A 26465-nucleotide genomic window follows, 5' to 3' on the forward strand; every position below is an offset into this window, starting at 1 on the left:
TCTTTTTTGAATATATATTCTCATACGACTCTTACAGTTGAACAATGAAACCCTTTTAAAAATGTATAAATTCTAAGTACTATTCACAGAAATTTACAAATCTCTTTGGGACTTAACATGTAGCATGGAGTGTGCTCATCATATTAAAACAAAAGTTATAATTAATGTATAGAATTGTATAAGAATGGTATGTAAAAATGAATGAAATATCGCTGGCGTTTGGGTCAGTTTTTATTTTATACCACTCTATACTACAAAATATGAGTTGAGGACTCATTTTTAACAACTAGCGTTTTTTAACAACTAAGGCTCTGTCACGTAGTGCTTTAGAGTCATATTTTTTTTTCTCAGGCTGTTATTATTTCATATTGGGGAGATAACATCTTAAGTATTGAGTAACTATGCGTGAGTGTGCCCATGAAAGATGACGAGTAACACTGAGGATTTCTTAAGTAGGCCTTTTCTATATTTTTAAAGCCAATTTTGTCTTTATTATAATAAAATAAGATCTGGAGTAGATAATATTGATAAAATGCACCTCTAAAGTTAGTTCTATACCTTGTCCAGTTGCAAGTATTTTATAACTTGCTTTTTTGCCAGTAATAAATTGAGTAATTTTATATCAAAATGACATCTCCGTCGTTGAAGGAGGTATACACTAAATGTTGTCCATGTAGTGTTAAAGGGGGGAGTGAGGGAGAAGGGGGTTAAGTTTAAAACAATTTATACGACGCCCTATTTTTGTTGTATACTATATGTATGCATTTGTCTTTTGCTTTTTAGAAAGCTAAGCCTGTGAAAGACGAAGAAAAAAAGACAATAAGTATTAGAAGAGGAGAGAGGAACTAAAATGAAAGGATATGAAAGACATGATTTATGTCGCATTTTTTTATGTCGGCTATCTATTTCTGATTTCACTAAAGCCATTAGTAGTTAAATCACTATTTTTTGTTAATGAATACTTAATTTAATGTCCTCTTCTTCTTCCTTTTAAAAAACATATGAACAACTTTATAGTATGTATTATTTTTAGTGTTGGGTTTCGGTTTGAAAATCCTAGACCAGTCTGAGAGTGTTAGTGGACCGAATTAATTTGGTTTGTGGAACCCCCATTAGTATACTGTTCACTAATGGAGGGTTAAAGAAATTTTGTCTGGACCTGTCTCAAAGATAAATTTGGTCTGACATCAGTCCCAAAGAAAAATTATGTTTGGATCGGTCCTGCAAAAAAAAAAAAAATCTGATTCATTTAAAATTCAGTCTAGGTCAATTCTATAGATGAATTGTTGATGACGTCATGTATTTTTAAAAGTTATGAAGGTTGGCACAATAACGTTTTATGAAGCTAAATATGTTGCATAAATTATATTTGTAAGTTCATAATCAAGATAGGAAAAAAATCGTTCATGATTTGAAATCGTTTAAATTTTGGTCTACGCTCTGAGATCGCGATCTGTACTAAAATTCAGTACAAATTATTCAAGAATAAATGACTTAAGACTGAACCGAAAAAATTTGTCTTGAATCGAGTCTTTACATTAGTATTATTTGGCAATATTTGAAAAAGAAGTTCCAGGTCTACTTTCATCACTACTCCTGTAATATTACATTTCGTATGTACATATATTATATAGTTGATCATTGCTCTAATCCTCAAGTGTTTGCATAAAAACAAAAACAAAAAACTTCAATATTTGTTCTCTCACCAAATCCCTTTAGATTTGACAAACATTCCATATGAAAAAAATATTAATGACGTAGAAGTATATTTGAAATATACATACATACATATATATTCTTCATTGGAAGGATTAAAAATAATATCCTCTTAATAAATTTTCTGTTTCTTTTCCCTCTTGATGTTGTAGAACTGCGTGATGCCTTATCATTTCAGTATGAGAGTCTACCTATTTGGGTCATAAAATTGGACCTTAAAAATGTATCATATTTTAAAATACCCTCTACACGGCATCGTTATGACAAATATTGGCATAGGGCCTCGCGTACGTTAGTCTTTCCATTTGATTTCGTTTAGTAAGCCTTTAAGTACCTTTCATGAACAAGAATAATTTGCTACTCTTCCTAATTAATGCCTGATTGAATTATTTATCTTTCTTATAAATATTGGATGTTAATAACTCCAAAATAAACAAGGTAGATTGACGTCACTGGCTCAAATCTATGATGACGTCATCTAGAAATAAAATTTCCACACACATCGAGGTCAAGCAAAATATATTTTTTGTCTTTTTATTTCAACATAAATAATAATTAACAGTTGGTAGTAAAAAAATACAGAATATTTTTTTCTTTCCCTTTGTCAGTTTGATTGGGCGCCTTTTGTGTCCCATTCGAATGTGTTTTCAAGCTTGAGGTCAAGATTGGATGTGACGTCAATATTTTATACTGTATGGGTATATACTTTCTTCGACCCTTTTTTTGAACAAATATTTCTATGCACTCCCACAATATCTTTGATTTTCTCTGTTATATTTAACCACTTTTTTTAAAATGCATTTTCCCCCAAAATAACATACAAAAATTGTATGTTTTTGACATGACTTTATACAATATTCCATATATTCAAAAATATTGTAGGTATATTCCCCAATGCATTTATTTAGTTCTTATCATCATATCATGTTTTTAATTTTAGGGTAAGAGAATATCGGATGTCAGTCGAAATTTTGGATTACACTGTCCAACAGCAAAAATAGTACAAGAACAGCATATTCTCAACTTAGTACAGTTTGATCCCCTAATTCCAAATATAGACTTATTTTTTCCCTCATAGCCTCGTGGCCTTCAGAAAAAGGCCATATATTTTCTATTATTATGGCCATTTTTTAGGTTCAAAGCTGATTCAAGCCTTCGGAGTTGAAGATAAAGATAAATTATGTTAATTTATTTTAAAGCCGATTATTAAAAAAAATTAAAACCATCTTTAAAATGGCTGCTTTATACTTATAACTCGAGTTGTCTTTGTTGAAAGTGGAAAATAGGTGCTTCTTATTCAGAGGCTCATAGCTTCAAGACGTATAGATTCAAAAAGTTTAAAAGTATCTAATTGAATAGCTTAAAGTATGAACTTTGATTTAAAAAAAAGAGCTTACCCAAAAATTTTATATATTGTTGTCATTTGGGGATAAGGCCACGACAATATTTTTAGGATGAAACTCATTTTTGAATTGATCTCATAATAAAAGTCCATATGTATTGGTACGGCCCAGATAGAAGAGATAGAAACAAAGAGAGAGAAGAAGAAAAGAGACAGAAACCAAGAGAGAAAAAAAGGTAAGGAAAAAAAGAAAAGAAAAAAAAGGTGTATGCAATCCATAAGTGTATAATTCCGTATTCGGTACTGGGTTTCATCAATGGAGAAGAGTGCATGTGCAAGAATGAATCCTTGCTGAACTTTACCTGACCAGTAGGATTTTCTCCGAGTACTCCGTTGAGTGACTGTCTTTTTGAATCACTCACTCACTACGCGTATGCAACAAGTCATCTTGTGTCCATGGAGGCCATATTTGGAATTAGGGGATAAAATTGTACTAAGTTGAGCTTATGCTGTTTTTTTGCATTAAAAAAATGTATGATTTTGTTGGTTAGTGTTATTTACGTAGTACCTCTTAGAAAAATTAAAATAAGAGCTTTTAGAAAAATGTATGACATACATTTTTATATAGAAAATAAATGGAAATATGAACTTAAAAGCACAAAACAAAAAACATAGTAAAGATAAAAATCACCAGCCTAGGAAAAGGGATCCCAAAAAATAAAATAAAACATTAAATAAAACATATAAAAACCGTCATCTAATTAAAAATGAACCAAATTATTTATTAAGAACGGCAAAAATGATAGGACCTATATTTTATTTTAAAAAAGAAGATGTCTCATATTATAGTCGGAAAAAATGAAATGACTGTCCGAAAATTGGAAAATATTCAATTTTCCCGCCCCCCAAAAAAAAGAAAAATCCTAGTACCAGTTCTGATCTTATGATAGGGATGACCGGAATGTGATTATCCATACTTTTATTCACTTATTTAAACTCCATATAGTAATATTGGCCAGTATTTTGTATCCACAAAATGATTCCTATCGATAGGAGATTTGATTGATGAGTTTCTAAAATTTTCTTCTTCTTATTTAATTAATTGACAATTTTCCTCAAAAATACCTCCATTTTTCATGTGGAAGAATGGCCATTTGTTTTTTATCTAGATCTTAAAGTTATTTACAATACAAACGATACAAAACAGATTATGTGTATATTTTGGAGAAAACAAATATTTAATCGCAATGTCATTGGGGATTTGAGAATTAAGGATAATTATGGCCAAGGACGAATAAGAATCCTTTAATCCTCTCAGTTTCACGTTTTCCCAAATGATATATAATTTGTACGCTCTTAGTAAAATATGAGATTAATCAAGTGGACTTAGTCCATGTATACTATTTTTATAAAACTATAACCCAAGTCAATTATCCTTAATAGGGATAATTCAAAAAGTATTAAAGATCCTTTAGAGCTATGATACAAATATTCACATTCCTGATAGACCGAAATTAATCATAATATTAAAATACTTAGGAGAAAAAGCATTTATTTTGCTTGTTTGAACATTCCCCACTGTCCTTCTCGATTTAATTATCAGCTTCTGGAATTTTTTCTTGCCTGGGGTCCCAATCTTCATGATTTATTCGAGAATTGTTCCGATATTTTAAGAATTTTGTTGAAGTTCCCGCTCTGAAGGTACAATTATAGGCCACAAAAGCCGGCATGTTCAACGTGGGACTATATATACATACATCTATCTTATTTAAGAACAACACACCTGTGTTGTAATGATGTGCAGTTTGATGTGATTTAATGACTAAAGAGATGCATATTATGCCTCTTATTTGAAAAAAAAAAAATATTAGATCTTATAGCTGGAAATACTAAATCTAATGAAACTCTCCTCTCAAACAATGTTAACTTTTTTTTTTACACATAGAAAATGCTTACGATTTACAGCCCAAGTCATAGAATCTGTGGGTTGTTGCTACTGATAATTGTCAACTATTATACTTGAGCGAAAAAATAGTTTCAGTCCCAATTTAAAACAATATACTTTTTTTTCCATAGTCAGATTACGAAGTTAAGCATTTGGCAAGTTGACATGAGCAAACTAAAAAATATATATTATCTGCAAGGTTTCGTCACAGAAATAAACAAATAATTAAACAACGCCCTTGTAACATTCAACCATTATAAAATAAGAATTAGAAAGAGACACACCTCCCTCATAGGCTGGAAACACGAACCTCAAGATTCTTATCCGTACTATTAACTCCGCCTTGGTAAAGAATAAATTATGTCTTGATTAATTAATTACTTGGATTCCTTCAATATCACAGTTTATTCTCAACTCCGGTCAAGGATTGTATGAGGTCTCTTTCATCAACTTTTCAATTAAATATAATTTCTTGTTCTATGGAGGGAAGGGGATGATTGATATATGAATGTTTAAAGGGGGGGTTTGTCAAGATACAATTAAGTAATCAAAGCTTATGCCCTATTTGCTATTATCATAATTGTATTATTTTCCCGCCACACGTCTTGTTTACAAACTTATAAAAGTAAACAACACACTATTTCTTCATTCAATTAATTTATTATTCATATCTTTTATTGTCCTTACATAAAAAAAAATATATAGGAAGAAATTCAATTTTTCTATGAATATTGTGTTTCTATATTATGTATGTACTGTACTACTTATGAATATAAATTAATATTACTTATCTTTTTTTTTTTTTCCACTTGTAATGTATTTTTTAAATTGCTCTTGAGAGGCTCTTGTGTTGTCTGATGTATCAAACAATTGTAATTATGTTTCGAAGTACTCTTATTGATAAAACAAATGATGTAGAGACTCATAGATACAAATAATATGTGGCCACTCTCACATTCTAAAGAATGTTTGGGAGGGAAGCAACTTTGCTGTCATCACGTTTCCTTAGATTACCTACAAGGACCTATGAACTGAGGAAAATAAACGAAAATTCACTCGTTATCGCAATGATTTTCTCCTATACTTGATTTTGGTTCAAGATAGTTTTTAAGTGGACGTAGCGCATGTCTTATCTGTTTGTTTATTTCCAACTATCTAATTAAGCAGTTGATCAAAGAAAGTAAAGCAAAACTAAACAAAAAGCTTATTTTCTATGCTTTAATTACTTCTTTCTATACACGCAGATAAGACACTTTTTTGAGGCATGCTCTTGTCATATGCACTATGCATGTCCAGTCTTATTACATTATTATACTATTTAAACTTAATTTTGTGCCCATTTAGTTTGTCTTGGTCTAGATTTCTGTAGATGAGATTAGTCGACGACATCCACTGAATAGAACTCATGGACTCACATTTACAAATGTAGTACTATGATCTAATATATGTAATATGTGGTGCGTCAACATGAAACAACAACATCAAAACAATTTTTAAATCCTTTTTTAATTGGTCAGATGGATTTGCACCCATACAGTTTGAGTAAACTTTATATTACTAATATGACTAACGATGGAAATATTGTCTAAATTGGGGTGTTGCTGTTATTATTATTATCTAATTATTGAGAAGGGAACATCTAAGTATAAAGTGCGGTAGTTAAGGGAAAATAGAGCATAATACTGAGGTTTGTTGGGCGTTATACGTGTTAATTGTTGTTATGAAAGAAAAAATGAGGCAGTATGTCCGACAATTCTTGTGCACGCTAGTCACCACTAGTTTTCTCTTCTTCTCGCCCACAATAGCTAGGAGTGGGGGTGGGTGGGGATGGGGGGAGTGTATGTGTGAAGGGACTGTGATATATTATAAATATGGTGTTATATATATAGTGTATTGGCATTGGCTTAATTAAATTAACACATATGAACGATATACTATGATTTATTGATGTAAATACCCACCCAAAAATTATGGGTATATGTTGATTTTAATTTATTGAGCTTGTTCGTAATTAGAAAATATTGATTTGTATAATTTATTATATGAGGATTTTATGAATAAACAATTGTGAATTTCGAGATGATTATTCTCTGAAGTTTCAACCCTAAAATAATTTGTTTTTAATGCCTTCAGTTTGAGCCCTTAGCATAGGACCTAACTTAGTCCCAAACAGCGGTACTAAGAATGCTCATCTTGGATCCTACTTATAATCAAACAATAGAAGCGAGGATCGATAATGTAGTAATTTATGGTTATATCCTTGCTAGATATTGAGTAGAATTTGTGTTTATTTATTTCCTGTCATAGCTGTTTGCTACTAATTTAATGAAACATCATGACAGCTAAGCTGTTTTCCTCCCAATAATTACTCAAACTGTCAGGATTACTATGTTTAAAAAAAAAAAAAATCAGCAAGTCTTATTTTTTACAACTATAATTATAAACTATTGTGTTTCTTGCTCGCTGATACTTTATAAAGTTATAAATAGGGAGGAATAAAGCTTTAGAATAAAGAAGTACAACGAAGACCACGTGATCAATATTTGTAGAAGGAAGTGATAGTAGCGACAATTTTTTTCTTTGATAGTTATCATCGAGTATATATTTGAATACCTATTACTAGATAAACCATACCCACTACACAGCCTCCATGTATTCACCCTTTTAACTGAATTAACAAGGTAAATTCTGTCAAGGGAAGATAAAATTGCATACAATATAAAGGAAAATGACAAATAATGATTAAGTCACGTCATCTGTTGTATGATAAAAAGCGAATTCTTGCGGTAGAAAAATATATATCTTCACGACCATGTAACAGCCGCGTTTCACTTCTTTGTTTTAAAGCTTTATAAAGGAATTATAAATATAAGCATTTCTGACAAACAAATACTTTTTTAAATTTACGTTCACCTCAATTTATCCAATATTTACAACTCTACCAGCTATTCAATCTCACCTAGGAATTATCATCGAAGTCCATACTGTGCATAATATATATGTCTTTCTCTAGGAGCGATCCTTGATTCGAAACTACGAACATTGAGTTGAAAAGAATAATTTCTCCCAAGGGTGTTGTCTACTGAGCTACATCGCTACATATTTTTTTTTTCTCGTAAAGTAACGAATAATGTTTTGGTTTTCCAAATGGCCACTTTTCTCCACCAGCAGTAATCAAAATTCATATAAAGTTGAATAACAAACCTCCCTATTGTAGGTAGATATTTGGAAAATTTAACATTATTTTCCTAATTTCCAAGTGGTATGTGGTTCATTTTTTGGATATTTGAATATTCTATCTGTAGTTACTTTCTATTCAAAGTTATTTTCTAAAACCTCATTTACTCTCTTTCCCTCTCTGATTGGAACTTTTTACCCCTATTCCACAACTTTTTTATCTGTGGTTAAAGTTACTACATACATTTTTATTCTCAAGAGTTGTAAAAGCATGCTTATTTTGTAATATCTTCTTACGCAAGTAAAGCTTTCACTTTATATATATATATAATGTTGGTAACAATTTTCTCTGCTTCTACATACTTATTACACTATATTCTTTGTTTCTTCTTCACAATTGTATTGTTTGAATTGCTTAGATGCATAGGTGGCTCGTCAACACAAAAGTTTGTTCTCAAAATTGAGTGTAGATTACATTTGTATTATTCGACGAATTATCTGGACTTCATTAATTGGACATTTTTCTTTTTCTTGATTTTGTGCTCAAGATTTTTATTATGTTGACATACCACATACAGCAGGGCACTTGCTTCATTATTTTCAAAAAATAAATGTATCTTACATTCATACATTGTGCTTAATTCATTTTATGCCTCTTCAAAAGAATTTCATTCCAATTTTACATGAATGTATAAATGACGAATTTTGATGTCCTGTCTTAAATCTTTAAAAAAACTTCCGAATCAGACGCAAAAGTAGCCCAAGAGAAAAATATTTAGCTAAATTTAGGTAATAGCTTTCAGTTAATGACGTCATCCTCAATCCTTTTTTAATAATGTTTAAAAAAATAATACATACTTTAATTAAGCCTACATTAGGAATAATGGCAAATTATTCTCACGCATAAAAGATACATAAAGTTTTACCTAATTACACAATTCAATTAGTAGACTGAAGTATTTTACTTTGATATTAATGAAAATGATTTCTTTTGAGGGTGTTCTAAAAATTGGGATGTTTCAAGGATCGATAATAGAGACACACCAATTTTAGTACACTTATTAAGGACTGATACAACCCTAGTATCAGGGATGTCTTAATCTTTTTTCATAAATGGGACCCAGTTGTAGTTAAAAATATATTTTTTATGTAACTCACCATAAAAACAATCTGGAACAGAAAATGATAAAATCCCAATATATTGTACTAAATTCATATATAGAAAATGACCCTACATTTCATAGAATATTTGAGTGAATTATTATAGGCTTTGTATGTAAATCTCTGGGATGAGTTAAGATACTCAAGACTTTTAGCAATAGCTTAGAACCTTTATTTGGGGTAAGAAAGTTATATTGGCTCCAAAATAGCCATTCAAATAAAATCTATCAATTTCTCTTTTAATATTATACATTTTTTATGAATTTAATTGCAATTTGCAACACTCAAATTATAAGACTAATTTGTTGACAGACATTGAGGATAATTTTTTGAGGATTACAAATATAATCCATAATCAATTTGGAGAAAAATAATTATAGCTTACTTTTATGTTTACATTTACACTTAGGAGAGCTCTAATTAAGTTAAACAACATTCTTTTAAACGCCTACATAAATTCAAAATTCCAAAAATTGGACAACACTCCTTAATTTTGTTTTTTCATTACGTTTTATTACAATAAAGGGGATTATATAACTAAAAAGTAACACTTGACGTTATATATTGTTTGTGTGAATATTTGGTTCTCTTCAAAATATCAAGTGGACTACAGGTTGTGCAACATTTTACTTTCATCCTTATTTAATTTGTAACAACTAGTGCTCAAATACGTCTATTCGCTATCCTTCTGTAAAGACGCCTGATAGGCGATAAAAGCTGTAGCCTCATCGGCGCTGGGATATATTTCAGACGCTATGCTCTATGGTATATAGTGAATTTGATGGTTCTCCTATCTTACAGGCAGTTAATATTAACCAGGTTATTAACATTTTTTTAATGGTCCTTAATTGGTCAAATGGAGTTGCACTGATGAAGTAAAAGTAGACATAATAGCATTACATTTACTGCATTAACCGGACTACTTTTTTTCAGAACTAGTAACTACATGCCTAGACGTTAACTCAAAAACATGCAAGGATAACACATTTATCATTTTTCTACAACAAAAGTACAATTCCTACCATTTGACGAGTCTGGAACCAAAGATATCGAATTCTGCGGTTCTGAATCAAAATTTAGGATCTTTTACAGGTTTGATAAAAGCCAGGAACTGGAGTCCAATCTTCTTTTCGGTTCTATACTCAAGATCCATCTTTAGTTTTTTTTACATCTTTAAATATAAAGATTTTATTTCTATTTAGTTTCCTCACTCTCCCTTACATTTTAATCCTCTAGACCATGAGGTTTCAAAGTAAGGGGATCAAGTCCCCTGTCACTCAGATAATATATAACTAGCTGTAGTTTCCCGCCTCTTAATAGGAGCCAAAATAGTGTGCTATTTCCCTCTTGCTGATTAAAACAGAACACAATTCCATGTTGCATGATTAATGATTATGTGAACATCAATGTATGGCATCATTTTTATCAAAGTGGCCCGACCATTGAATTGCGTCTGGCACCGCTGACACCCCTTCCAACATACATCACCACAATTTCAACTTTTTCTTCTGTTCATTTTCTTAGTTAACGGTGTTCAGAATGTAATTTACAATTATTTTGCAGCTTAACTGTCATGAAGTTTTATTAGATCATCTGCAAGTAGCCGTAAGAGGAGGAAAAATTTTTCCATATACAGAGTTTTGATTATTTTTTTCCACTACATTTTGAAAAGCTGTATTTACGTATGTACCAGATTTATAAGGCTGTCGATGTAAAGGTATTAAAAAGAAACAGAAACCAATAATTGTTAAGTTGATAAAACTGTGTCAAAACGAGCTTAGCTTTATGAATTGGGATCACCTGTCCGTTTGGACAGCATATATACTGTATTAACCTGTCCAACAGAACAATATTTCTGTCCCAGAAGGTCGGAAAAGTGTTAATGTAAAGCCCTGGTATATAGCAAGGACATATACACTGGCAAGAAAATGTTTGGAAAAAAATACTTTTTATTCATTTTCATTTTTTCAATATTTTTTACTTTAACCCGATGAAAATTATTATAAAAAAATTGATCCATAGAATATTTTTTTAACTATTTGTCTGTAAAAATACAGCTGTTTTGGGCAGGCTTAATTTCATATGTAATCTTTCTCTCTGGCAAGTATGAGAGGTTGATAGTTAATTCCTTCAGAATAGTTATCATTCTATCCTGAAGAAGCAAGCCATTCCTTCTGGACAGAGATTAATTCGAAGAAAGTTTGTTTTTTCAACAAGACCCAAAACATACATCCAAAAACTCCTTGGAAAAGAAAAAAAGCCTCGCACATATTATTTATTATGCAATGGCCAGCTCAATATCCTGATTTGAAGCCAATAGAGCTATTGTGGGAACACCTAGACAGGAAAGTACGGTAACAGTACCCCACAAGAAAGCAGAACATTTTGAAGAATGCTTGTAATGATATCAGACCTGCCTATCATGAAAAACTAACATCAACAATACCAAAAGTCTGTAAAGCAGCTATGGGCGGCAAAGGTAGTATTTTTTGATGAAGCTAAAATTTGAATAAAAATACTTCAATTTTTTTACAAATAAATATTTATATTGAATCTTAATTTTTCTTCATTTTATTAACCTTATGACTGTCTAACCTGATGATAAAGTCATAGCTAGTTAGAAAAATAAGTGAAATTTCATTTTTTTCCAAACTTTTTCTTGCCAGTTTATACTGGAATTACTCTGATGTTGATCAATTATACTTCGAGTCCAACAAGCTACAAACAATTACAACTCCAAGCCAACCTTCATCTCCGCCTTTCATGAACAAACAAATTAATTATTACTTTGCACCTTTTTTTTGTCTCCAGGAATTAAATAATAATGACGACATCATTGGAAACTGCTCAGATTGCTCAATAGAAAAAGCAAATACTACTTTCTAGGATATATTTTATACACTTCTGGCAATCAATGCAAAACTTCAGCTACTTTGAAGCTGTCTCTTTTGAGTTTAATTGGAATAAATAAAAAAAGTGACGTGCATTCTGTTTTACATATTATACAATACATAGAGATAATTAGTTTTTTTAATGTGCGAACTTTTCTTTACAAGAACACACACATACACAAAAACAAAAACATTTATTATCGTTATCATTAATATTTTGTTCTTTGCATTCACTTTTATTTTGACAAAAGTTTTTTCTTCTATTTATTTTTACATTATATAAGAAAAAAACCTTTTTAATACTTCCAAAACACAAAAACAATAATGAAGAAACTATAAATGGTTTGACCAGCATAGGGGTCATTTGTTAACTTTTTGGGGTTTTTTTCCATATAATTTTTAGAAGACAAAAAAACTATTTTCACTATATTTCAAAAAGTGACTTTATTTTATTTGACAAAATAATGTTTTATTTTATTTTCAAATTGAACTTTTTTAAACACAATATTTCAGCTAATTTCAGCGACATTTTTATACAGTAAACAGTTACATGAAAAATGACGATTTTAAATATCATCACTTACCTGAGCGGATTCAAACTGAGGTTGTAGAAGTAGATCAGGACCAACTAAGGTTTTTATTGGATTTTATCTCTATAAGCTTTCTGTGGAGGGTAGAATTTACAAAAATTATTTAGTATGATGGCATTCAAACAGTTTGATCGATGGGTCCTCGTGAAGTAAGATCTTTAAATAAGGAGGTATTTTCTTCGATCATTTTCGTTGTTTAAGATTATGACTGTAAAGCTTTGATTAATGAACCATTTTTGACATAGATCAAAGCTATTTACATATTTTGTACTTTTTAAAAAAGAAAGCTTCACAGGAAGGATTTTTTGGGTGCTCCTTCATCACTTTCCTTGAATACAAAGATATACTAAAGATTTTCCTTATCGATAGTTCTTTGGTATGATACTAATCAACACTACACTCACCAATTTTCTAATGCGTATTCTGTACAATGATACGAATTAACTATGCCTCTTTATATATTTTCGGAAAAAGACAATAGATTTTAATGTAGCTTTTCATGAATTAACATTTTATAACTCCTTAGTGTGACTTCCCGTCTTACATGAGCACACACACTAGTGATTACTTTATTCATATATTTTCTGTCTTCAATAATTGAAGAATAATTATATCAGCTTTGGAAAATAAACACCACTGTTTCGATTTGCAAATAGAAAAGTTACTCCGTCTTTCTAGGACTTGTTTTATGCACACTTGATAATCATTGAATTGCCCTGATTTTCTTATAAAATCCTTGTACAAGGTAGGGGAGGACCTTCAATATCAATGTCACACTTTAACTTGTCTCACCCTTTCCATTTTCTTCCCTAATTAAAAAAACAAAAAAAACTTTGCTAAGCAAAATATTTTTAACATTGAATAAATATTTAATGATAGCTCTTAAAAATAACAACTTTTTCTGTAAGTATAAAAAAATTAAATGGCAATACCAATACTGATTTAGTAGTGTTTGTTTTTTCAATATCTAGCCCTTTTTAACATCCATTAGATAATTCAATATGTATTGTATTACAAAGTATATCTAATATCTACAAAATTGACCATTATTTGGTGCACTCTTTTCTTCTGGGTCGTGGTTTTTTATTTATTTATTCAACATTTTGTTTGTATTCCAAAACAAAAACGTCTGCAAATTTACAAGAGCCTAAAATCTTTGAATATTGCTCAAATATTACAATTTTTGGTACTATTAGAGACAATGGAGAGGGTGAGATAATGAAAATATGGGTATTGATTTATTAATTGAACAAAAGAGCCACCCTACAAACCCATTCATGAATTCTTGTTAAACTTTATTTTTTTAAATTACAAATTTTAAATAATATTAAAAACAAAACCAAAAGATGAATACCAAAAGTACTTTCAGCGAGGAAATAGGATGATGTTATGTATGCTCAAGTTTTTTGTTTAAAAAAAATTAAACATAAGTAAAGATTCCCAGGAATCACAAAACTTTTATTTTTTACTTTTTTTACTATACTTAGAAGTTGGTTATTTTTTCCTTTGGGAAAATAAGAATAGAGAATTCAAATAATATATTATTCATCTTCCATCTCTCCCCCCTCCCCTTTACATATCTATGTATAGTAACAAAAATTTTTAACCCAATCAAAAAAATATGATTAAGACTATAATTTGATTAATTAACGTCATTAAATCGAAAGAATTGAAGTGAGGGTCATTAATTTTCTTGTTTTTATTGTATAACTAGATGAAAAGGGAGAATTGAGTTATGGGTGAATAAGAAAAAGGAAGGATAGATTTGGGTAATCAGAGAAAGTTTCATTAAATTTTTATCTTTTATTTATGATATTCTGTCTGTGTAATTTTGCAATTACTTCTTATTACCTCATTTCATGATAAATTATTTTGATTTTTGCATCTATAATTCTACTCTATTTACACAAGTTTCATATCCCTCCGAGGATTGATTGAAAATGTTATAAATTAAATGGGGCCTTTAGCCAAGAGTCCTTCGACTTCCGTCACAGTTTGTCTCTCTCTAAAGTTGCTTGTAAAAATAAACTTTTTTTTTTTTAATCATTGGGCACATGTATTGTATTCAGAGCAATTTTCTTGTCTAATCCGCGCCAAAAGTATTATTGCGGCACTGAACGATTCAGCTTTTTATACCTGGGTATGCTGATCGTTGGTGAGGAAAATTGTTTGCATCTTGGGGATGCTAAACCCTCTGTTGTATCAACTTGTGTGAAACGTTGACCCAAATATGAAAGATTTTTATTTCTTAATGCACAGTTGACATATACTCAAAATTAAGCTAATGAATCATTACAACCTTAGAATTGGGCATCAACAAAATATAATTTGTTTTTATAATTTTTACATACTATCATTTCATCTTCAATGAAATATTAATTACTTTAAAAGAACTTTTGGTACTAAAAAGGTACTCATTAAATTTCATGAGATTAAATCTGATATATGGGATAACAGATGATGATACTACAGTTATAGCAATGTGTTATTGAAAAAGGCTGAATAGACAAAGCAAAAAAACGACTTAAAAATGAACAAATTTAGCAAACATTCATTAAAAATTGCGAAAAGTTCCAAAAAAGACATTTTTTTTTAAACATCAAAAAGTTGTATTTATTCTGATAGATGTTTGAGGTACATACTAATGCTGTTTTCAGCATTATAATCTATTTCAAACAGATTTAAAGCAATTTTATTAAATTTCGGGAGCAGAAAATCCCAGTTCACTTAACGATCTAAAATCTAAAATCAACATGGTAACCAAAACAATTTGAAGAATGTTTTGTAGGACAGTAGCTTCGCTGTCATGAGTTTTCATTAGATCAACTGTACGCAGCTATGACGAAGGGGAGAAGGGAATAAACAAGGACATGGGCAAGAATAACTCTGATGTCGATCTTCAATTCTACTGAGTCGTACACCAAGAGCTTACGGTTATATAATTGTATGAAATAGAAAAGGAAGTTTACCCCTCGGGAGTAAAATAATAATGATAGGAGCTTAGAAAGAAAAAAAAACACTCTTCAAGTTGCCAGTACAAAAACACCCACAACGGAAGATCTAAAAAATGCTAACGCTTTGCATCACTATTGATAATTGTGATCGAAGGGTCTAATAGTACCTTCATTTTTTAAGAATCAAGCTCTCACTCAGCTTTAGATTCAAAGGGCTAAGCATTAAGCTGATGGACATTTTGATCTTTACAGAGGGCTGAAAGTTTGGCTCCCATGTATCTAGTAAAAATGGAATCCTTAATTTGTGAATTACTCATTTGATATATCGTTGCCAATGTGTGAACAATTTTATTTTAAGGGTCTATGTGTTTTTTGTTTTTTTGCAACGAATATTCATTGTCTTTGGCTTTACTACCAATAAATTGAAAAGCTATATAATTATGATGTTAGTGTATCCTTTTTTTCAAAGCACCCAGTATATGATATTTAAAGGATGTAGACACACTCATTATTATCAAAAAGCGTACGTCCAAAAAGTCCAAGAATCCTTCCTTACAAAATCACTTCTATTGTTTTACTTTAGCATTCTCCTTACTCCATAGAAGAACATAAAGGGCTCTTAAAGGTGAATCCACCTTCTTTCTTTTCATTAATTTTCTTCTTCTTCTCCCTTTCTCTCAACTCAAAATAGTATGAAGTAGTAATTACAAATAAAATTCTCTTGTCCATTCAATATGACCTCTTTCTATCCCTTATTTTTTGTACACAATTATTTGAAGGCGTCCCCCTCTTTTTTTTTTTTTTTTTTTTTTTTTGATTTATATGTACGTCTATAATCAAAATTTGTGGTGAAGGAAAGTTCATTTTAAATTTGTTTGTTTATAAAACTTATATGTATTGTACATCTACGGCTAAAAAGAACAAATATGACCCGTCAACACAAAAACAATATTGAACAAAAATCACAATAATTCATATTAATTTTTTTACTTCATATATACCGACATACACACCCACATTTTTGAGTCAATAATATGGCTCTAACTTCATATTGTGGGATGAGTTAAGATACACAAGAATTTTAAAATATAGTGATTTCTGTCAGCAGATATGATTTTTCTTAAAGTAACCAAAAATACATTATGTATATTTTATTTACGCTCGCAACCTTTTCTTCAAAAAGAAACAAAACAGTCAATTGGTAGTTTGCTAATTCTTCCTTATTATTGAGTTATTGTTTATTAAATGTTGACTAGCATCGTTAATGGGTCACAATTTATAAAAAGTGCATGTAAGTTAAACTAATGAACGTTTAAAATACTGACATGATGAAAAGAAAAAGAAAATCGATAGCTGACCACAAAAATATACTGTATGTTTTTATTATTAAGGTACTATTAAGTAATCTTGGTACTATTGATTGAAGAAATAATTAATACCCATGTTAACATTAGCTGTCTGTAAAGGAAGACTCTTTGATATAATGATTAGGGGGATATTATTTATGTATTTATCATGTTTTACAAACAAAACGTTGCCCTGGTACAAAGTATCGGTCACTATTATTAGAAATATATAAAACCTTTCATATGATAGGGGAAAACACAATGCAATAAACGTATTCTAAATATATTTTAGAAAAAAATATTCTCTGGAATGTAATTGGTGTGACCAAGAAGTCAACAAGAGACGGAGGATCAATAAGTGTATAAGCCTTTGCAAATATCTAAAGGATTCGGGAGTGTTGGAAGAAAAATAATTATTGCAGATGTCTGGGCGTCTGCAGGGGGTGGGGTGGAGGGCTATAGCAACTCTGCTTTTTTCTAGACAATTTAATATTTGAAATTTAATCTAATTTGTTTCCAAAAAATTAAATATTCTATGAATAGCTATGGATTTTTTGAATTTTTCTCCCAAAAATTAATATTTGAAATTTAATTTTTCGTGAACACCTGTGGATTTTTGAATTTTTTTGTCCAAAAAAATTCAAATGCCAAACAGAAAGAAAGAAACTGATCTGACAGAAAGTTGGTGTGTGTTCTTACAAGAGATATAATTAACTAATTATAACCTCGATACCCGTCAGTAGTCTCTTGGATTTGCACATGCTTTTTAAACGATCCTTCATATATATATATATATATAAAATCAAGATTTACAAAATCATGATGAGGTATATATTGAATGATTGTTCAGAATTTTATATAATAATTTTTTTTCATTTTTCCTTAAATTATATTAATTTTTTAGTAATGTTTAAATTTAAACTTATACATAATTATTAATGGATTTAAAAAAAGTGATATTTTATATAATTTGTAACAGTGAATAAGGGTAACGAAGCATTCAAAAAAATTATGTTATAGTTTAACGAACAACTCTGCTAGTTTAATATTTATATTTAAAATGTAAGTAGGGACCTCTAATATCCACCTTAAATTTAAACTTATATAAGGAATAAATCAACAAAATTAGATCAATAGTTCTACCATGTAATACTTGTTAACTTTTTAATTTTTATATCAACCAATCACTGATCATTTCATTTTGTTAATGTAATTGAATATGAATTATACGTTTTAATAAAAAAAATATCGATTAAATATCTAAAAAAATTTAGTTTATAAAAGATTTTTTTGAAAAAGGAAAAACTGATATGAGGGTTATATTTAAAAGTCAATATCCTATGTTTAAAAAGAGATATGGAAGATTTCGTGAGCTCAATTAAAAGTGTCATTCTTTAAAAAAAATAACAATAACATATAAAACAATCTTCATATCATGCTAACCTCTCTCAAAGCTCCTTTTATTAATATATATTAATATAAAAGCAAAATATGTTGTGTTTTTTTTTTAAATTTTAAAGGCTAATTAAGTGCAAAAAAAAAAAAGGAAGCTTTTGCTTCGCCCTGTCTAAATAAACTTGAAATTTATACTGGTTATTAATAAATATTTACACAGAGTTTAAGTTTATATATGATACCAATTTTACCCGGTTTGGTTAAAGCGATTTATTCAAGATTAATTTATACAAATATATTTAAGTGAAGACCGTAGTTTGAAACCGTAGGCCGAATTTAAATTGTAAATTCATCATGCACTGAAATCTAAATCGTAGACCTAAAATTCCTTTTCTTTCAAAAGGTAAAGCATAACAGCTGTGTTTTTCTTTGAATAACAAAATATAATAGCTATCATTTTTTCCCTAAAAATATATTTTCTCTTAAATCCCGTCATTTTTTATTTTTGGAGCCGATTTCACTATAATACTGGTTCAGATTGAACTAATTGGCATTATAACGGTTTCAGACCAATCTAGACTTTACGTGATTTTAAACCCAGAACAAGTTTAGACCTTTAATTACTTGGCAACCCTGAGATCTATGTTTATGCCAGTGTGTTCATCAGATTTAGCTTACAAATCTGTAAAAAAAATAAAAAATAGGAAATCCTTGAAAAGGCACTTACCAAGGACATCTATCTGGATGTCCTGGGGGATGTGTGCAACCCCTGGAAGAACTTGGCAGCTGTTGGAAGGACATATGTCTTCCAGCAAAATGGGGTCTGGCCTACACTTCCAATCTTGTCCAAAATTGGTGTTAAGACAATTTGGAAATGTTTTAGAGAAAGGGATTGTGGCCTCCCAGCTCATCGGATCTGAACTTCTTGGACTTCTATGTGTGGGGTGTCTTGGAGAGAGTCCAATAAACGTGCACTCAACACTGTTGAGACCTTGTGATTTTTCATTCTTGAGGCATTGGCCAACATGGATAAGGAGTTCAACATTAAGGCCTATGTAAGGATGCTGTGGTTGAAGCTGGAGGTGGTTGGTTTTACTATTAACCCAAAGTATTTGTTAATTCCTGAATTAATTTTGTGAAATAAATTGTAATATACATACAACATCTTTAAATATTCCGTATTCCGGATTGAAAATCCCCACAATCTAAGTGAATATTATTGGCTTAAGGGATTACCTTGTATAGGTTTGATCATTTTCACCATTTCTTCAAATATGTTTTGACAGAAAAAAAAACTTTTGTTCTATTTTCTCAATCCTCTACGGAACTCTGTTTTGACACCTCATTAATCTTTTTATTTCATAATTAAATTCTTCTGTTTTCTTATTTTATTAAAAAAAGAGTATTTATATAGAAGAAGAAGATTATCTTTGATGACTGTCTTCTTTGTTCTTTCTTTGCATTTGATTTTGAAGATGTAGAAAAAAAAACCCGGTTGTTTTTTCTAGAAAAATTCATCATGTGTGTAAAAGCAGCATAAAAAGATCCAGGAAACACTTTTTGTGAGAAATTAATCTGTAAAAATAACATTTTTCTTTATATTAAAGTGATATTTTTCATTAATTAATTGAGCACCCTCCATTTAGGATAATATTTGAACATTGATCATAAATTATTAAGCAATTTTTCTTCAGAATAAAATCATGAAAAACATTTTAAATTATAAAAAACTTTACCCGAATAAAAGTAAATTTTAGGCAAGTGTATTTCATTATCTATGAAAATTATCATTGTAATTTATTATTAAGTAATCATCATTAGAAAAGAAAATATGAAGTTTTTTTCCTTTTTCTCTTTAAAATTCCAGGATATTTTTATTCTGATCCACACTTATCTACTTAAAAGGTTTTTATTGTATCCCTCAACCTTTTTCCAAAGTAAAGAAAGACAAAAATCAGTTGGTAATAATAAAGTCTTGAGACTCAGTCGAAAAACAATTTTAAAATTAAAATTGTTATTTTAATTTTTCATATGGGGTTGCACTGATTAACTATAAATAAATATTATAGTATTAGAATAACTCTATTTCAGCTAGAAATTGTTGTCTATGAAGTCCATATACATGAAGTACATTTTCTTCTCTATGATAAATTGTGAATTGAACCCCTACCCACACTGAGTTCAAGATAATAATTTCTCCATGCACGTTGTACATTAAGCTACGTTACTCGATAATTTACACCCTGGTGCGGTCCAAAGTCAATTTTTATATACTGTTTTGGACCAATATTTTGTTCCAACCCCCGATTTCATACCCTAGACCGTTTTCAAATTGTGTACTAATATTTTTCTGTTTCATATCAAGACTTATTTATTTTGGTCTCAATCTAGGAACTGATTGTCTCTCCTATTTTTCTGATTTATGAGATGTAGAAATATGATTTATGGAACACATTTAAGTTTATATGACGTTATTGTTCCGATTTTCAGAGCACAACTAACAATATCAATAATTCAGTGTAGAATTGGTCTAGACTGAATTTTTTGTAAGACAGATCTAGACACACAATGTGGATGTATTTTAGATATGGTAATAGAATGATGTATACCATTATGGACAAATATATCGATAAATCTATATTTATTTATTAATCCTACGTTATCAAAAGAACCATTTTTATGTATTAATATATGTAATTTTTCATTAGATAATTGAATTACGATCAATTGCTTTTAGAATATGATGCCATTATCACTTAACTTAAACATTTGTTTTATCAATGTATAAGTACTTATATTATGTGTAAGGTATTTTATTGCAATGTATTTATAGGAATTGCAAAAAAGGTATATTAATATTAAAAAAAAGAAGAAAATGAAAAAAAGATAAATAATAAAAAGTGTTTATCTCTCTTTTTTTTATTGACTGTTGTAAAAGTTTTTTTTGCCTTATATATACAGACTTTTGATTAAGTTTTTGCTTTTCATACTTTTAAATTGAGTAGTAACTAGTTTTATGTAGGAAGGCTTAAGGAAGCCTTATAATTCACACATATCACAAATGAATGTACTGTCTGCCCCGTTTAGGAGTAGAATTTAAATAATTTTTAGATGAAAAGATCTTCTTCTTTTTGTAACTACTCCAGTCAATAAATTTTGCACTTCGATATAAATGGTGTACCCTAAAGAAACTCAAATGAAAGGGGAGATAAGACAGTTGAAATAATAATTAAACCATAAATATGTAGTACAGTACATGTGCTTGATTTTCAACTTTTTTCGAATTTCGTTTACGGCTAGTGCGGAAAAGCTGTCATACGGTATGAAAATGACCTATAAAAAATTGCATTGCCCTACGTGGTCATCTTTAGGTCCCCATATATCGATCAAATTATGAAAAAAAGGCTCATTACTTAGTTAATATATATACTAAGAGGACATTTTTCGTTATTGTGCACAAAATAGTTTTTATCGACATTTTTTAACCTATAAAAAGTGATAAAAACAGTTTTTTCCTAAAATTGTGCTATGGAAGAAAAAAAAAAAAAGTGATGATCCGCATATTGTGCGCATTTTTTTTCTTCCATAGTGTAGCTTTAAAAAAAATTTATTGTTTTTTTTAGATTAGATAATATGTATCATAATTAATTAATGCTGAATTTTAATCCTTATTGGCGAAATAAAGAACTTTCGTCTCCTTTCAAACTTTGAACAATATGTTCTACTTAAATCATTTTTCTGACATAGTAGAAAAATGAACTTTGCATAGGATATTTTCTTATCATTTTCCGAACTAGCCGTAATTGAAATTAGAAAAAAATGAGAAATAAAACACACTTATACATAATACTTTTAAAAAACGCATAAAAATTGACTGAAAATGATAACTTCCCAAAAAACCTAGAATACAAGGACAATTCATAATGCATTTAAAAAAAGTGTAAGTTGATTTTTCAAATAATGTCACATTAGTTGTTATCAAACATCTAGTTGGACCTTGAGATTAGGATGAAAAATTAAATTCAAAATTCAATTACAGACCATATATGACACTAGGTCCCTACTAATCTATTTTTTTGCCACTATCTATACATAATAAACAGTTTATGAAATTGGACGGTTGGCTAGACTTCAGACTTGCGATGGGTTCTTGTAACTCCACAATTTACTTTACTTTGCATGCAAGGGTCTGACCCACGTCTTGCATATGTCTTTGGTTTTATGGCTATTGCCCAAGAAAGCCATACATACTATACATTAACGTTTTACTTACTTTTTTGCTCGTAACTTAAATAAGTTAACTCCGATTTCCATATGAAGCACCTCGTTTGAAAGCCTTTTTGTTTTTAATCAACCAGGACTTTAACAGTTATATTCAACATAACCTTTTATAAATTACGTGTGTTAAAAGATGAACATAGCGCAATAAATGATTTTAAACTTATCCGTATTCAAGACGACATTTTTTTTCATTCATATGTTTGTCGTTACTTTCCAAAGAGACTCATTAGTGTGTCCCTGATTGTTTTACCTCAAAATATTTAATATATTATTCAAAACACGATGTATCTTTGCTGTACAACAAACAATAATTTTTATCATTGTGGTCAAAAATTATACATTTATTTGATTTCTAATAAAATTTCCATTATTTTGTACCAGACGTTTTCTCCGATTTTGAATTCGATGCAGAAATAATTAAAATATATATTGAATCCATAAACATGTATATAAAAACTTTATGTTTTTCTTTGTCTTTTATTTAGGTCCTTCAATGCGACAAATAACACGAAATCATGTAGATTTTGTAAAAAAATTAATCTTCAAAAAATCACCTTTATAAAGTAAAACAGAGATTTCTGACTATATAGGTTGTTTTCACTTTTCTCGATGTTCAGGGAATACCAAAAGTGAACTAGTGTTATACATTCAAAGTTAAGAGATAGTCTTCTATTAGATTATAACAAATATTAAATATCCCATCAGGATAATATAAAAACCATTCTTTGATACTATCCATACAAGAATTTTGTATTGGTAAGATCAATGCAGCAATTAATGAAAAGGATACTTGATGAAATCTTGTGTAATGTATAAAAATTGAATGAATACATTATTTTTGTTTGCACATTCATTTCATCTTGTAATAAAATTATTTATCACAAAAGTAAAGCCATTAAAATATAACTAAAGATAACTCCTAGGTATTATTTTCAAACTTCAATTATGTCATATAAAGTGGTAACAAACTTTTATTTCCTAATATCCGTATTATGTACCTATTACATAGTTACATTTATATATGTTTATAATTAAGTTTGGCTTGTTTTCACACTTCATTTGTGGGATGTCGGGATGTTCAGTGATGAATTAGTAACATCAATTTTTCTCTATAGAAAAACATAAAAGCCAATTGATTTTTTCTCTGTTAATATGTCTATGTTATTTTTTTGTTCTCTCCATCTCTAATTAAAAGATGACTTCTGGAGTAGACAGTTGATTAAGAGCTAGGGTAATTAATAATCTTACATTCATATATTTTGCAAATCAATGTTAAACGCAATTGAAATATATTACTGACAAGACGGACTGTCGTATCTAAGTCATTCTATTAAATCAATGGTTATTAATAAAGATATTTTACCTGAAGGCAGAAAATATAGGGATACTCAATTATGTTAATGTTTCCTTGTACTGGGTGGTCCGCTGAAATCTAACACTTAATCCTTCTCTAATAAATTAAGGTTGAGTGATTGAAATTAATTCATATTTTGATATATTAAAGTATAAACAGTTAGTTACAAAATAAACCTGAGATCTCCAGTTTACGTACAAGTCGAGAAAATTGCACTTGAGCGTGATAGACGAATTTCCGTTCCTGCACTCCAAGCAGTTACTTACGGAGTGGGGGTCTCCAGGACCGCCGTCTTCGGCGTCAGCAAGTCCAAAAACGCTGGAAAGGGAAAAAACCTTTGTCAAAAAGGCCAAACTGGACTTGGAAGAGTTATACATAACAAACCAGGTGAATCCCCTCAAGTCCATGAAGGGTCTATGCAAGAGATCTCGGGGTTTCACACCAGACTGTACAGAGAGCTATCAAAAAAGTGGGTAGAAAGAGCCTTTTGAGGGTAGAGAGTCCACTATTCACACTAGGAATCAAAGAAACCCATCTCCTCCATTTCAAAATTCTTTTGAATGAGTTTTTTAAATTCATTTGAACTATTTTTTGATAATTTTGTCATCCTACAGCCCTGATGCCAAACCCCTGGACTACACCTCTTGGGTGCATGTCGAGGAAAAGACCTGCAGTGCCTTTCATCCAAATACTGAGTCTCTCAAAGCCTCTGTCAGCCAGTACTGGGACAGAGGACTACATCTGCAGAGGGTACCAGGTCTTTCGTCGCCTCCTGAAAGCTATCATTGCAGCTAAAGGCGGCTATATTAATGATTATTAACCTCAGAAATAAGAGAATACTAACAGCTTTGGAAAATACAAAAAAACCTATTGAGTTTGCAACAACAAAATATTATATTTCATTCATCTTATAGCTACCTGCAGCTAATTTAATGCATTGTCATGAGAGCTAAGCTGCTCCCTTTCTCAAATATTCTTCAAACTGTTAGGATGACCATATCAATTTTCTTTTTCTGTTGAAAAGATATTTCTTAGAAGAAGGAAACAAAAAAAAAAAAAATTACCAAAAGCGAAAATGGGGTTAGCAAAAAATGCCAAAAAATAGCGTACATACATTCCCATGGCTTTAAATGCAATAATGGAATATTTTTAAGATGATAAATCTATAATTGCTGTATTACTTTAAACTTCTTCGATTAAAAATTAATAAGAATTCCATGGCACATTGAATGTATACATATTTCAAGTGCTCTTAGTTTCATCGCTCATTATTAATACATCAAAGTTAAATAATAATATCAATTGATAGTTAATTATTAAAATGAAGTTAATTTGTAGTTATAATTAAATAGGACTTAGTGAGATAAATTGTAATTTGTGATTTTAATAAAACTAAGGATGTCAGACTGACAATTTCAAGAATGTTTGGGAGGAGCTGTCATGACGTTTTAATAGATGTGCTACAATTGGCCGCAAGAGGGTGGAAATAAACAAAAATGCCATTCAGATTCTATTAAGGGGTTCTACAGGAATTACTACAATGTCGATCCTCGGCTCTACCCTTCGTAAGTACTACAAGAACTTTCCCTTATAACTCGCCAACAATTCTTCAGTGGAACTCTTCATTATCTATGAGCTCACGCACCTTATTCTTCTATTTTGTCCCCTCCTTTAGAATAAAGGAATAATGAAAACTACTTTGAAAGATACCAAAAACCTATTCAGGATGCAACCACAAAATGTCTTGCTCTCGTTTAAGTTCATATTTTTTACATCTACAGTGTGAGTCCTCAAAAATTAGAATCCTCTTGGAGGCTGTCTACCATCAGTTCTCAAAGTCTGACAAGTTTGTACTGGTACCATTCGAAAGAACTGAAAAAAGCTACAATTTGATTTTAATTCTGTTTTTGTGCGATCAAAAATGTCTGAGTAACTTGTAAAACCACAGAGGATGTGTGATCTCCGCGCACAAGTTGATCTACGACAGGAAGATCTTCACAGTGGACGCTGTTTTGGACATGAGAAATGGTCGCTTCTTGGATGAATCAAGAGGTCAGGTTGAGGAACCTTCAAGACCAAAGATCCAGCTCAGGTATAGTTCTCGGCGTCGTGGCGTCTGACGGCAGCAAGATGCATTTCTACTTCTTCAATCCCAACGAGAAAGTCAACATGGACGTCTGATACAAGGTCCTCAGGACAACTATGCATTTGTCCAGGACGGCGCCTCGGAACACACGTCTAAGATGGTGCAGCATTTCTGCAGCAAGAGCATGACTTCTTTTCTGGCCGACAGACTTCAGGCCTTCGTCCTTA

The 26465-nt window shown here is 30.3% G+C and overlaps 1 protein-coding gene across 12 annotated transcripts in view; it reads left to right on the forward strand.

Moving 5' to 3' along the window:
- The window catches only part of LpR1 (Lipophorin receptor 1), a 117666-nt gene that overhangs the window by 5868 nt on the left and 85333 nt on the right, over positions 1–26465 (forward strand). The gene's annotated exons all lie outside the window — the stretch shown is intronic.

The sequence above is a fragment of the Lepeophtheirus salmonis genome, chromosome 5 (genome assembly GCF_016086655.4).
Source record: "Lepeophtheirus salmonis chromosome 5, UVic_Lsal_1.4, whole genome shotgun sequence".
NCBI lineage: Eukaryota > Metazoa > Arthropoda > Copepoda > Siphonostomatoida > Caligidae > Lepeophtheirus > Lepeophtheirus salmonis.